Source organism: Aythya marila (genome assembly GCF_965140915.1).
Source record: "Aythya marila genome assembly, chromosome: 1".
In the NCBI taxonomy this organism is placed as follows: Eukaryota; Metazoa; Chordata; class Aves; order Anseriformes; family Anatidae; genus Aythya; species Aythya marila.
Window position 1 is genome coordinate 29,853,904 of NC_139042.1, and position 14,837 is coordinate 29,868,740.

Below are 14,837 nucleotides of genomic sequence, written 5' to 3' on the forward strand. Positions count from 1 at the left end.
TCTGCCCTAAAGAACTTGAAATCAGAAGGGGAACACAAAGACAAACCAATGATGAAAGTGACTTTGAAGAGAAACTAAAAGTGCAATCATCAGGAAGCTATTGGCTCACAGGAAGATACACAAAGATTAAGAAAATTCTCACATACAGTTAGAAACAAGGGGATCTGTAGGCAAAGAAAAAAAAAAGTTTCAAATATTTATTGGTAAAGTACATAAACTTGAGACTTCAGTACAACTTTGCATGTGGACACAATTCACTTAAATAAAGTGCAGCATTATGCAAACTGTGATGAAAAGAACAAAAATATGCATTGAAGAATGAACACAGTCCTGAAGCACGTAAGGAGGTCCAAGATCAGATTTGAGACAGCTTATGGACTAGTAACTACACTGACTTACTTGGTAACTAGAACAAAATAAGGGGATGGAGAAAGGAAGAAGCAGGAGAAGCTTAAAAAGGGAGCCTGGAGTTCAATTTTCATGTTGAGTTTAAGTGGTCAAATATTGCAACAAGATGAGCTACCACTGCACAAAAATAACCACAATGTGGAATGGTTGACACCTACTAGAGGCACAGTAGGAATATAAACAAACAAAAAAACTGGACAACAGAAAAAAATACACAATGCAGGAATTATTACAAAGCCAAAGCTGAATTTCAAGAACAGGAGAAAAACACTCCATGGCTACATCTGGTCTTCCCAGGTGATACACTGCATGTTATCATCCCAGCCTTTCACTCTGATCAAAATAATTCACGTTGGGCCAGGAGGGTTGACTACGAGGTCTGAGCAGGTTACTCTTAGTAGCAGAGTTGCAACCAGTCTGATCTTGAAAACCTCCAAGGATGGAGACCTCCCAACCCTCTGGGCAACCTCTGCACCTCCTTCCAATGCTGATATTAAAATCGAGACGTAGAATTCATACCCGGAAAACGCACACATCTAAACATAGAAATATGTTCTTGGTTTCTTTCCTGTGTAGGCAGCCTGGGTTGAAGCAGGCTGGCAGGTCGAGGAGGGAGAGAAACGCTCTCAAACTTAGTTAAGAAGGAATCATCAGTGCCTTGAGCTCAGACAAGAAACCCTGCTGCTTTTGGCAGGGCTGGATGCAAGAGTTGTTCCAGATGTTCAAGACAGGAAAGATAAAGCCAAAGGAGAGAGAACTTGATTTTCTCATGAGATAACACCGGCCACTATAAATAGCCAAATTCTAGGTAAAAATCCAAGTGAGAGCAGAAGCAAGAAGTTGAAAGACTGTGGCCACAAAAACACGGCTGTGGTTGCGACTGTTGGTCTAATTTAGCTCGGGACAGCAGTCAGCAGAGCCAACGATGCTGAAGACGGGAAGGAGCACATCAGAAGCGGGGAAATTCAGCCTGGTGAAGGCAGAGACCTTGCGACAGCAGCGAAGCCAGGGGATGGGGAAGGGGAGACAATTTATGGACATGTCGTGAAGAGAGATTTTAGGTGAGGATCCAAGGAAGCCTTAGATGTAGCTACCTCCTGCCCTGACCACAACAAATTTTTGTGGTTCACCCATTCCTGGCCATTATGTGCACCCCAATACGAATCCAAGCCCCCCAGGCACCCCCCTCCCCAGGAGCAGCCCCCCGCACCCTGCTGGGCGGGGGCTTCCCCTCCGCCACACAAAATGGCCGACACCCTCCCACCGCGGGGCGGGGGGGGCACAGTTAGAACACGGTGGGCGGGGCTTAGCGACGAGGGCGTGGTTTAACAACAAAGGGGGCGGGGTTTCGGTAGAATGGGGGCGTGGCTTATCTGCAAAGGGGGCGTGGCCTGGCGTGGCGCCGGCGGGAACTGGCGGCGTGGCCGCAGCAGCCCGCCCGCCCCCCGCCGGCACCGCCTGCCGCAGCGTGCCTCCTCGCCGGTAATTACCCTCGCTGCCTGTTCTTATTTCTCACTATTCTTCTAATTATTTTTATTTTATTTTCTACGAGGGGGGAGGAAATTCAATTAATAATTTTTTAAATTATTAAATTAATTTAAAGCGAGCCGCCGGGCGCTTGCACCGCTGTGCCGGTCCCGCTGTTTGTAGGGTCGGGGCGGCTGGGAGCGTGTGCCGGAGCCCCCCCGGGGTTGGCATCGAGCTGGATGGAGCTGCAATATAACAGAGGCATCGCGGGGGGTGGAAGCGCCGTGCCCCCCGGTGCCCGTCCCCGCAGGGTTGGGGGTGCGGTGCCAGCCGGGGCGAGGGGGGGGCAGAGCCCGTCGGTGAGCCTCGGAGGCTGGGTTGGTGCTGGGAGACCCGGCACTGCAGCCCCGAGGTGGGCAGCCCCCCGTGGATGAGGTGCGGTGGAGGTGTCGGTGGAATAAAGTCAGTTTTGAAGGGTTTGGAAATAGGGGAGAGGGTAAAGAGGGGGCCAGGAGGGTTTGGAGGCAGGGGGAGATGCTCTGAGCATCTCTATGTGCTGAAGGCAGGTTGTGTTTCGGGACTGATGAGTAGCCTGTGTCTGGGTTGTGCCAACGCTACCCACCCGCCATCATCTCCCGTGTCAGAAAGTACTTAGCCGATACCTTCAATCCTAGTATTTATTTCTTAAATTCCTTTTTGTCCACAGGGTCCCACTAAAGACAACTTCTTTATAAGCAGTAATAGTTTGGAGAATATCTGAAGGTCATTTCCTTTGACTCACTATGGAAATGAAGAAGCTGTTTTGCATGTTGCAGATGACTCTGCTGTTTGTCCCCTCTCTGCAAGGTTATAACGTTTTCCTACCCGACTGGCAGCAATCAATGTCCCTGTCTTGCCTCTGCTTCTGCTCCTCCCTTGTGCATATCGCGCTGCGTAAAGGTTAGTGAGTGGAGTAGGCTGAGGAGAAATTTGGGTCTCTTTCTACAGAAGAAGCCGTGTAAATGAAATCCAAGGTATGGCTGCAGCCCGCATAGCAGGCACCAGCGGGGAATTATTTACGTAACGCACCAAGGCATTTACATTTTCTTAACGTAGTCATCACTCAAGGATCGATCCTGTGCCTGAGTGATTTATTTGATCGCTTGCTTCCGTGCTTGGCGTTACAAGCTGAAAAGCAAGGTGGCACAGCTAAGAAATACCTCTGATGTCCATGCCGTGAGCCCTCCCGTGTTAGACTGTAAGCTCTTTTGGGCAGGTCTGGTGGTGGCACCATCAGCACCACAGCAGTGTTGGTGGCATCTCCACCCAGGTGTGGCCACCGGGGGCCCGAGGTCTGCCTGGTGGGACACCCCACCTCCAGCTCCATCACCCCGTTCTGTGGGAGGCAGCACGGGGGTGTCTGATGGGTGCCTTGGGGTCTGGAGGTAGGGTGGGACCAGGGTGAGCATCCTGACCTGGGAGCACGTCTGGGCTCCCAAGTCCTCTGGTTGGATGCAGGCATGTGTGCTGAAGATGATGCCCGTGAGGAAGGCTAACCAGAAGGAGACCAGAGTCCTTCTGCTGAAACATTTCAAGTATGTTTGTACTGTTGATGACTATACTGGCTTGCAGTCTTCCCATTGAGTTAAATGTGAGGTTTTTGTGACCGGCAGTAGGCATAATCCAACAAACCCTAGCCAAAATTGGTAATTTTTCTTTGCTTGAGCAGGGTTCGTAGTTTTGCTAACATCCACTGAGCCAGATGTGAGCTGATGGTGAAGCAGGTGATGGTAGCATGGTAGCACGACCCCAGTGGCTGAGGTGTACTGGCTCCTGCCAGGCTGGAGGGGTCCTTTTGGGCAGTGCCACTGGTCTGTCTGGGTTGACTGGTTGGATGGTGCGTCTGCAAGCTGCCTCCAGAATTACCCCTCTCTTCTAACGATCATTAAGATGCACTAATTGTGAGTGAGGAGGTCAACAACAGCCCTGTAATAAATCTAAATGTTGTTCCCGAGTTAGAAAACAAGGTGCAGCTCCCCTTCCACGGTGCTTCCTTGCTGCTACTGCCTTCTCCCTTGCCACTGTCTTGATGACAGAGCTGCGATTCCTGAATTTTCCTGCCTGCAATGCATGTTTCAGTAGCCCTTGCTCCATTAAAGGTGTGATGATAAAAAATATAAGCCCTGAAATAACTCATACCCTCATCAATGCAAAATCAGGAAGGAGCTGCGGAGAACTGTAGACAGCTCTGTTGGGAGCATGTGTTGGGAGATCCAGGGGAAGGGCTTGGAGATAAACTTCTTTTGCCACTCTGCCTGTACGTGTAACCTGTGCTGTTGCTAAATAACACAACTTTTAATTTTGAATTTGTTTTACAGATGATCGTCATTTTTTTCCTCATGATTTGTGTAATCATTCATCAGAAATTTTATTCTTTCCCATGTTATTACAGAATCTGTATTTCAGTTTTGAGGGCTGGGTGAAATAAGTACCAGTCACAGCAGTGTGGGTAACCAAAATAGACTGATTTTATCTGAGAAGGCGCTAGACTAGCGTGCTGCAACTCCGCCTGCTGACCTTTAGTGCTGGAGACCCAGGGAGCACGACTGGAAAATTCACAAATCAGTAATAGCATTACGAGATCGACTTGAGGGATGGTTTTCCAAATTGCTGCTGTGGTGTGCAAAGAAAACATCTGCTGCTTTCCTCCCTGTATTCTGCTTTTCTCAGGCTCTCCCCGTGCTGCCTGTGAGCAGGGCCCTGAGGTTGGTCCTGCTGCATGCAGGCGTAGGGACCTGAGTGGGGTGCTCGGTGCCAGGGAGTGGGAATACTCCCTGTGTAAATAAATGTCTGTCGTCTGTGGGCCTCTTCTCCTTCCCAGTGTCTGTGCTCTGGTGACCCTTAGCGTTTACAGTGCACTAATTTCCTTCTCTCTTAATGGGAAGACAGCTAGTCCACTTAATCAGCATTCTGAATAAACCCATTTTATGTTTTAATCTGTTTTGGCCATGTTTAATGTGTTCCGATTGTGATCATCCTTACACTTCCTTTTTTTTTTTTTTTCTTTTGTGGGTTTTAGTCTGAATCTATACTTAATGTATTTCCCCAGTTCATGTTTTCTTAGCTGAAAATTTCTGTATCTTTGTTCATTTTTGTTATTGAGCCTCAGACTGTGAATGTATGCCATTGGCAACTACTGCTTCAGGAAGCCAAGCAAGTAGTTTTTTAGGGTTTTCTTCCGCAAACAGAAGCTCAGAAGAAGGTCAAAACATTCCTTTGTGTCCTGCAAGCCCTTATCCTGCAGAAGGTCAATCATTTTGGCTGGGAACAGTCGTACCTATGAGCTGAGTAAGCATGTGTGCTTTCACATCAGAAAAGTTTCCTTCCTCGTAGCATTGTGTTTTCATGTCACCCCCGAGCAGGAGATTCGAGGAGGTGACTCCAGAGGTCCCTTCCAACCAACACATCCCTGGTCCTTGTTAGCTTGTTAATGCTGGGTACCACAGGATGGAAAAGCATGGTTAAAAGTCCTGTGTCAACATACTTGGGACAGCAGTATGGCAGCACATGATGTTGAAGTCAGTGAGGTCCGAAAGGTTTTGAAAAGGAGGCTGGAATCATTTCTGGAATTGATTTCCCCATAGATCAAGCACAGTAAAATTGTGGTAAGGATATGTTTGTTTCAGAGACTTGAGTATTTTACAGAATGGCTTTGCTCCTGTAAACAGAAATAGCCTATATCTTATCAAAACGGAATGTCTTGCCTCGATACAGTTCCTGTCACCTTCCTGTTATGTTGATTAACCTAGAAATGAAAGCAGTTTTGTTAACTTGTTTTTTTTCTTTTTTACAAATGCTTGTTGCTATGTTGGGATGGGATTCCTGATCCTTATCAATAGCAGAAAAAAATACAGGAGAATTTTCCTTTTCTTGCACGTACTGATAAAAGGGAGCCAGCATGCTGGGTAAGAGTGGAACCGAGTAGCATTACTTTGGATTGAGGAAAGGATGTGTTCTGGGAAAAAAAAAAAAACAAAAAAACTGCTGCTTTTTCTTCTACCTTTTTCTTTTCTTTCATAGTTTTATATGACTTTATTTATCATGTTAAATAAGGAAAAATGCAAAACCCAACAAGTGTCTTCTCTTAAGCAGAAGTCTCGAGTTGAATCAGTGAAGACATATCTAAAAATAGAAGCAACTTCTTTATTTCAGGGTTATGAAAAGATATGTGACTAAATGCTCTAATTTTTATATAAACAGAAGTTTCTGATTGACTCTAGGAAGTTGCCAACACAGTTTTTCTTCTGTTGCTTATGAGAAGGAACTCAACAGATGAGATTTCAGTGGATCTTCCAGGCAAACACTTTGCATTTGTAATGAAATAAATGATTTAAGCCTTATATTGAAATGTCATTTCAAGCTATGCAGCCTTTTCCCTACTTTTGAATTTGAAAGCATCTTGCTCCTAAGTGTCAGCAAAATTTTCTAGCATTTCTGCCCTGTTGTTGTACACAGCCCTGGCTTGCCGATGTTCTGTAAGGAGAAACTTGAAGTACAGTTTGTGATATTTTAATCATGAAATATTGATAATAAAGGCTTGCAAATGTACTTAGTAGTTAACTTTGGCAGACTATTTTTTTTTCTTCTTTCATGACCCATATATTTGCTGCTATGTTTACAAAAGGGGCATGTGGCTTCAGTCCATAGTTTTCCCACCTCTGTATCTCAGAGTTTTCAAAATAAAACTTAGGTTTTAGAGTACCCAGTTTAAGACATGAAAAAAAAAAATAGACAAATCTCTGGAAAGTGCTGACAAGCTGCTGTCAGAAAGCTGTGCTCTGTAAGGTCCGAGGGAAGAAGATGCATCCAGGCTTTCTGAAAGTCTCATGGACCAGATGTTCTTGGAAGTCCTCCAAATCAGGCCCTCAGAGTTCGTGCATTTCCACTCACGGTTAGCCCAAACAGCAAAGACCATACAGGATAAGTGGAAGTAGCTTGAATTAAGCTTTGCAGGTACAGGAAGGTCATTTGCATGTATGTGACTTGATCAGCTTGGCTTTAATGAGCAAAGCTAATCGGAGCCATGATTAATACAAGGAGTGCAAGCAGGGACAAGCAATGGACGATAATCCTGGAATATGTATTTCTGCCAGTGAATTAAAATGAAGGAGTTTAAGTTTTCCTTAAATAAAATAATGTGGTTTCTCCTAACAACTCTATGTTAAAATACACCCACTTGCCAAGCAGGCTGGCGGGATTAACCGTGTACAGGAGCATGGTGATGTCCCTTCCCCCTGGTGGGAGAGCCCTACGATGCCATCAAGTGATAAGCCTGGGACATCTTCTGCCGGTAATCTTCTGCAGTAGTTACACCTCACAAGAGAGAGATGCTGCAAGGGGACAGAGGAATTAACACTGTGCTACTCCCTTCCTGATGAGGTGGGGTTGGTAGCTACTTAGGGTCTCCCATGCTCATCAGATCTTGTTTCTCAGAACTAGCACTGACCAGAAACTCTAAGAAGCAGCTATCTTCGAATATGCACATCCTGATATTCACAAGAGTTGCTGGATTTTACGTAGTACCAGAGTTGTCAGTATGTCAGTTATTTGGGGCAAATAACTGAAAGTCCTGCACAGGGAAAATAATCTTTTGCACATTTTCCTTTTTTACAATGGTAAACATTATACAGGATGGGGCAGTAATCAGTTCTGTTATTTTTATATCGCAAATAAAGATCTTGTATATTCTGTTCGCCTAAGACAAATTGTTTTATCAAAACAGAGGTACTTGTCAGAAAATGAGAAAGATATCTATAGTCAGAGAAGGAAAATGCCCTTTCTAAATATCTTTTAGACTCACCTTCAGTCTCCTGTAAATATCAGGGTAACTGCCACGTTTTTCATCCGATTTCCAGTATCAGAAGGAATCAAAATATTTTAAGGACTACCATCCTTCTCCTGCCTTCTTTTCCTTTTGGGGTGTTCACTCAGTTAAAAAAGCGATGTAGTCTTAATGCAGTGTCAGACCAGAAAGCTCCTCTGATGCTCCCACCAGTGATACTACATACATAGGTGAAAAAACCATCAGTTTTTCAAGACAATTAAAAAGCAGTCCTCCCATGAAGAATGCCATTTTACACTGATGTTCAGATAACCCCTCCTACCCTTGCTGCAGAGCTTTGCATTTGCCTTTGTGTGTGGTTCTCATTTGCATCTCAATATCTACTTTCCTAATTACATGCCCCACGCAGACATGTGGCAAGTTTGGGGCAAGCAAAGAAAATTTTAGGAGAGGATGGACTGTCCAGTGGTTAAACCACTATGCCAAGCCATGAGAGATTTCTCTCATAGACATACATATATGCACATATGTCTATATATGTAATATGTATGTTTTTGAATAGAAACAGAATGCGTTAATTAGTTGCCACAATATTGCTACCAGCATTTGAGCTAGTTCGTTTAAGGTGGAATTTGAAGACTCCTGCATTTGCCCAGGCACACAGAACCCATGTATTTATAGAATATTTATAGAATATATTTATAGAAATATTGGGCAGAAGAATGTGACTTTTCCTTAAATGCTCATTTTCAAGGATTTTACTGTATGCAGGGTAACTTACCTCCCTTTCTTTCATTACCCAACATCTCTTGCAACATTGCAGGAATATTGGGCGTAGAATTGCTTGAGAATCATGGTTTGCATGCCAGTTTTCCTCTTGGACATGGCCAGAAATGCACTTACCAGAGGTGTCCCTGAGCTTTAAGGAGAAAAACTGAGTACCAAAGTCTCACTGGGGTGTGGATATGCACTTATTTTTAATATGAAAGGTAGCAGCTCTTCAGGAAACAGAGCTTACAACACACAGCTGAAACTACCGAGGAACTGTAAACAAGCTGAGCTGCAAAATCTAGTCTTTGCAAGGGCACCTGCAAACCCTCTTCTTCAAACATGATTTGCAAGTCAGAGCCTCCAGTATGTGGTCGCTGTATTGGTGTGCTGCATGGGAACACTGGCTGTTACTTCTTTGTGATATTAGGTAAGATTTGTTCGTGCTGGGTTGTTGCAGGCCATCAGAGCCATCCCCCAGTCTTTTCATCCTTTGCCTGTTCCAGTTGCAGAAGCAGCTCACATGCAGAGGAGAAAAAGGGCAAAGTGTTTTTCTTCAGTGTGGCATCTTTGTCTGGCTCTGCTCTAGTTTGGCTGTCCAGTGTTTCTGAAGGCTCAAACTGGTATTTCATGACATATTACTCAGCCATGTAATATGTTACGTTGTTAAGAGCTGAAGAGCATGTTTTGTAGTACCTAAAAGTTAGATATTTTCCACAACAATGCTCAGTAAAGGATTTTGAGTTATTGTCACATAGGAAACTCATTGCTGCTTGTGTGAAACTTGTAACTCACCAGGGAAGGAAAGGGAAAGAGATGCCTGAAGGAGTGTTAAACCAGCCAAAGCAGGTGTAACCAGCAGGTAGACTGATTCTGCCACTCTGAAGCCCTCTTTCACTTCAGCTATTTGGTGATTTGTGCCAATCTTTATCTCAGTGGTGCTCCATCTCTTCTACCTGTGTGTCTTTTAGTCCTGACTAGCAAAAGGGATTGAAGTGACAGTTGATGCTCCTGTTTTCTCCTTTCCTCCACCCTAAGCATCTCTGCTTTTTGGGCATGAGCATGCAGGCAAAAGAAGGTCAACACAAAGATGCTAAGATACAAAAACTCCACAGCCATCTCCCTGCCCCAAAAGTCCAAGCTGTCTGGGATCCCACAATTGGTGAGGCTGAATGTCAGCACAGGCATGTGAACAGCGAGTCCTGGTTTGTAAGGCCACCTCCAAAACGTGTTTGGAGGCCTCTTTGTCTTGGAACCAGAAAATCCTACTGCTCAAGTGGCATTCCTGGTGCCCATCCACCCTCCATGCACCAAACCTCCTCGGGGTGTCCATGCAGGGAGCTGCCTGGCAGAGCTTGGCTTTCATCCATGACCTGTGAGAGCACAGAGGGCCTTGCTGGGATGCCTGGGGAGCATCACGAGGGTAGCACGGGGCTCTCAGCTCCAAGCTTTGCTGGCTCAATGGCTTGGTTTCTGAATTCCTGTCACCATCTACACACACACACCATCACTGTGGTTGTGGTGGTTTCTTGTGTTGCCAAACTGTTTAGCACTGCAGTTGCCCCCATGCCTCCCGAGTGCTGTGTCTGAAGAGCAATTAATGTTTGCTTCAACTTTGTCTTTTAGATAACACTCCAGAGCTCATGTTTTGTGCTCTTTTCTAAGAGCAGTTGTTTAGGGGCTCTTTTGAGTCTTCTGGCGTTTGAAAACCCACCCGATGACTTTGTCTTGTTATTTTTTGGTGCACGCTCACCACGGTGGCACAGAAAATGGAGCAGCCAAGTGCAAAGGCAAAGAAGATAAATTGTTCAGCTTGTCTGAGGGTCTGCTCTGCCCATTTTCCAGGAGCAAAGGCTACTCTTCTGTGACACCCATTTGTAGCAACACAGGCAGCATCTCTGTGAGAAAACTCACACCACCTAGTACATGTCTGGCACTTCACTCTTGGTACTTGCCTTTGACTGGAGGATCTTCCATCTCTCTGCGTGCTCCCTCAAAGGTCTTAAACTCTAAGAAGTCAGGGAATATGAAGCCTAGTTTTCTTTTTCACATCATGTACCTTTGGTATGATCGCTAACTTAATTATTACCCCAATTTTTTAGGTGCTCACAATGTTTGCCACTTTTGCTGCCGAAACCTGGCTACTGTTCCCTGTGGACTTCAGAATAGGGGAGATGCATCTTCAGACTGGTTCCTTTTGAGAGCGTGTCCACATCTCTTCAGCATTGTCTCAGTTGAGCTTCCAAGAGGTGTCAATGCCAACCACTGGGACAGGAAGGAGTTTGACCAACAAGATGAAAAGAATGCAAAAATCTTGGTTTTGCTTATTTGAGATAAGCAAAGCTGGTGCTGGGAGCTTGAAGGAATCAAAAGTCTGTCTTTGTTGGGCTTGGGCTGAAGCAGAAGACCAGCAGTAATTGGTGTTCATGATACTAGCTGGCAGGGAGATGCAGAAATGTCTCCCCATTCCCAATTTTTTTTGCCCTCTTTTTTGTCATGGAAGGGATTCATCCCAAATATAAACTCTAATTCTGTTTTTCTTAGCCACCATCTAAAACCATTGCTGAGATCAGATTTGTCAGGAAAAAGGGTGGCATTATACACATCCTTTTTCCAAAAATCGAGATACACCAGGTAAGAGTCTCTTGGATTCAGGATCTTCATATTAAGGCTTTTGTCAAAAGCCTGGCCTCAGCTACCTCCCATGATTGATTTCTGACCTAATGCCTCCATCAAAACAAACAAAAAACACAAAACACAATCCAACATTTTTATTTATTTATTTTTATTTTATTTTATTTTTTTGTCATCCTGCAGCTTCAGCTTAGTTCTGGCTTTCATCCTTCACCTGCAGAAGGGTGGTGAGCCCCCCGATGCAGAGCCTGCTCTGAACACAGCTGTGGTGAGACTGGAAATGAAACCCCATGGTTTGGGCATTTTCTCTCCAGATTCTGTACTGAGGATTTTTTTTTTTTTTTTTTTTTTTTTTTTTGGCACATATGGGAGAAACACAGCAAGTTCCTCCTGGGGGAGGCAAACTTCCCCTCCAGACGAGGAACTAATAACTGCTTTAAGGAGTTTCTGAGCTGCAGCGTGCGGTGGTTTCAGTGCAGAATTTTGGGCCACTGACCACAGGCTTGGAAGATGCATGTGAGATGCTGCAAGAAGTGGGGCTTCTGAGCTGAACGCCCTTGGAAATATTAAGAGCATTGGCAGCAGAGCAGCATGTGGGAGTAAGTGAACAGAAACTGCTAGGGTAGGAGTCCAAGGAGTGAGGAAATGGCAGGAGATAAGAAAAAATGCAGAAAATGCGCAAAGGGAAAATGAGAGAATAAAGGGAAACATGGAAAAAAAAAAAAAAAGAGGAAGAGATACAGGAATATGGCTTTTAAAGAAGCTGAGTGATGAAAAACAAGTTCACAGCAAAGCAAAATGTCTAGGAAGTTACATTTTCCAACATTTAAAATCATTTAAAATCAAAGCGTAGTGATAAAGTATAAAAGAGGGTATATATGCAAGCGTGCCTGAGTGCACACAACATTTTGTTCAGTCATGCAGGTGTTGGTGTGCAGGTTCCCTTCTGGATATAAAGCAAAACGAATCACTCTTTTCTGAAACCCTTGGCAAAAAGCCCAAAGGGGAGAACTTGTTCTGGAGAGCATCTGTAAACATTTTTCCCCCTGCCTTTGCAGCAGTTTGCAGCAGAAGACAGGTCCTTGAAATGCTTGTGGTAGAATGGCGGCGCCTCTGCTCCCAGCACGAGTGCTTTATCTTTGCCACGACACCTTCCCCAGGCACACATCCTCCCCTTGCCTGCACCACAGGAAGGGGAGGATGGGTTGGGAAGCCCATTTTGCTGCAGTGCCAAAGCCATCAGAAAGTGACATTGAGGCTGTAAGTCTGACAAATAGATGAGAAGGTCACTTAGCTATGAGACAGCTTCTCAAAAATGAGATCCAGATGCTCAAAAATCATGGCTGTTTCCTCCCATCTTTGCAAAAGCAACTGTCATAATAATTATAATTAAAGTATTTTTTCCTTCTGTTTCTCTATGCTTTTTACTTCTGCAAGCCTCTGAGCCACCAAAATCACGTTCTCGCTCTTTTCTCCCAATCACAAAGCTGAGATATTTCCTGAAAGAAACACATAACAGCTTGCAAACCAGCTGAGTCAGGGTCTAGCTGAAACTCTGATTTTCATAGGAGTGAAAACAAAATCCTGAGAGCCAGTATTGTTCAAACAGCATCTGAGAATGCTACTTAAGAACCTCTTTCCTTCTGGAAATGGATTTATCAGCTCATAGGGTTGCTGTTGATCCCTGTTTGAGACATGGGAATCCAGTATTTTATTGTGAGAGCCTGAGGAGTGTTGCTGCCTTCTCTCCACTTCATCCAGATCCATGGAAAGCTGTGGCCCTGGCTGCTCTTTTTTGCATTAATAATGGCCAGACTTTTCAAACCTCTTCTTCTTTCCCCCCCACCAAGTAAAACCTAAGATTAGCTCATGTACTGTTATTAATATTTCACTAGAACTCCCCATTGCAACAAATGGATAATTCTGCTCAATAATTCATGCTTGGGTGTAGCCTATTAAATTTGTATTGGGGTGTACACTTTCATGTTACTTATTTATTATTGCTTTCATTTTACTGGAGGTTTTTTTCTATGCTATTTCAATTTTTACTCGCTTAAATGCCTCTCCTTCAAAGTTCAGACTGCTTGCAGGAAATTAATCTCGTTCCTTATGCCTTGTAAGTAAGGCTGAGCTCTTCCTGGAATCGTCTGGGACTTGGCCATAAGAAAAACCTTCAGGCACAAATGATTTGATGGAGCTAATGAAGGTGGGGCAAATGATTTTGGAACTTGGGTGCCAAGACTGGCAGCCAAAAGTTCACCCACGGCCTCAGAGCTATCTGGTTTTTGCTGTACGGAGATGTTTGGTTACTTCTGTTGAGGGAGCAACCTGCTCCAAGATCCGTGATTGATAATTGCACAATCTGCTCCTCTGCCAACAGGCACTATTCTCTTCTAGGTCCTGCACATGTGTTTTGAGGAGTATAAATCTTTCTATGCTGGTTGTACCCCCTCTTTAGGAGTGATCTTTTGCATTGCTTTGTGGAAACCATCTCCTCACAGCACCTTTGCTCTGTGTGGCTCATCTGGATTACCAAATAGGACAGTGGGTCAGCGAAACCAAAGTGAAGATTTCCTTACAAGACTCAAAGCCAGGTTTTTAGTTAGGAGTTTGGAAACTGGGAGCTACACAAGCAGGTAAGATCATAAAAAAGGCTCCCAGACTAGGTTTAATAGGATGTTATCATCATGGTCATGCTCTAGGGGAAGGGGTAAGATTTGGAGACACTGCTTCTTGGAAAGACCCCACCAAAAACACTCTTCTCAATATGAGATAACTTTGTTTTATGTGCCTGTATCTCCGTATGTGGCAGTGTACAAGCCCAGCTGAGGCTCCATGCGGCACAGCACCGCTGTGACTTGGCTGTTAAAAGAGGTCCATGGGCATAGATGGGTCTAGGCATCTCTTGGTACACCTGGCACCTCTTGATCCTCATGTTGGGGATCCTGTACGTCAGGGAATGAGAGCATGGTGGCATGTTCCAGCTGGAGGATCACTACTTCCTGCATGAATAGATTGAGACAAAGAGTGAGAAGCTCTTGTTGCACCAACAGGTATTTCGTGGTATCATGATATACCCCTCAAAAAGACTCCCAGTATCTGTATTGTGACAGGTTCAATGGGATCAACCATCACGGCTTTGCATTCTCAGGGCTTTTTCTGGCAGATGTAATGCAGGGTGAAAGCAGCATGAAAGGCATTATTTTTATATGCATTCTGCAAAGTCTCTCCTGCAGAGATCACACGTGGCATTTCAAGACACATTGCTAACATGGGCAGTCCCAGCAGCAGAGCAGCCTGCCCAAACAGATGTTACAGGTTGAATTACCAGCCCCTACCTGAGTGCTTGCCATCCGAGTAATGACTCCGGCTTCAGCAGAACCCATTTACCTGTCAACAACGTTTAAGTTCATGGGTCCGCTTTCAGAAACGAGGCAGGAGTGTCAGTGCCGAAATTGCTAGTGGCTGCAGGAAGTGTCACCGACTTTAACAGGGACAAGAACAGGGTCACACTGAACAAAGATGTCGCTCAGATTGCATCAAACTGCAGTGGGAATTAGATTGGGTCCTCTGTATTTTTATAAGAACAAGATAATGCTCTAAATGAGTTCACTTATTAAATAATTTCCATTAATTTTGATTTGTCCTAGTTTTTCACAGACAACGAGGCTCCCCTCAAAGGGTTCGTTTAAAATTGTGCTGTCATTGACACAAAGATATTTTGCAAGGTCCACAGGAA

General features: G+C 44.7%; 1 protein-coding gene across 1 annotated transcript in view; it reads left to right on the forward strand.

The window, feature by feature from the left end:
* Positions 1–1,834: 1,834 nt before the first annotated feature.
* Positions 1,835–14,837, forward strand: part of LCP1 (lymphocyte cytosolic protein 1) — a 45,886-nt gene continuing 32,883 nt past the window's right edge. Inside the window, exon 1 of the mRNA XM_082783988.1 lies at positions 1,835–1,890. The gene's annotated coding sequence lies outside the window, so the exon portion shown is untranslated. The remainder of the gene's footprint in view (positions 1,891–14,837) is intronic.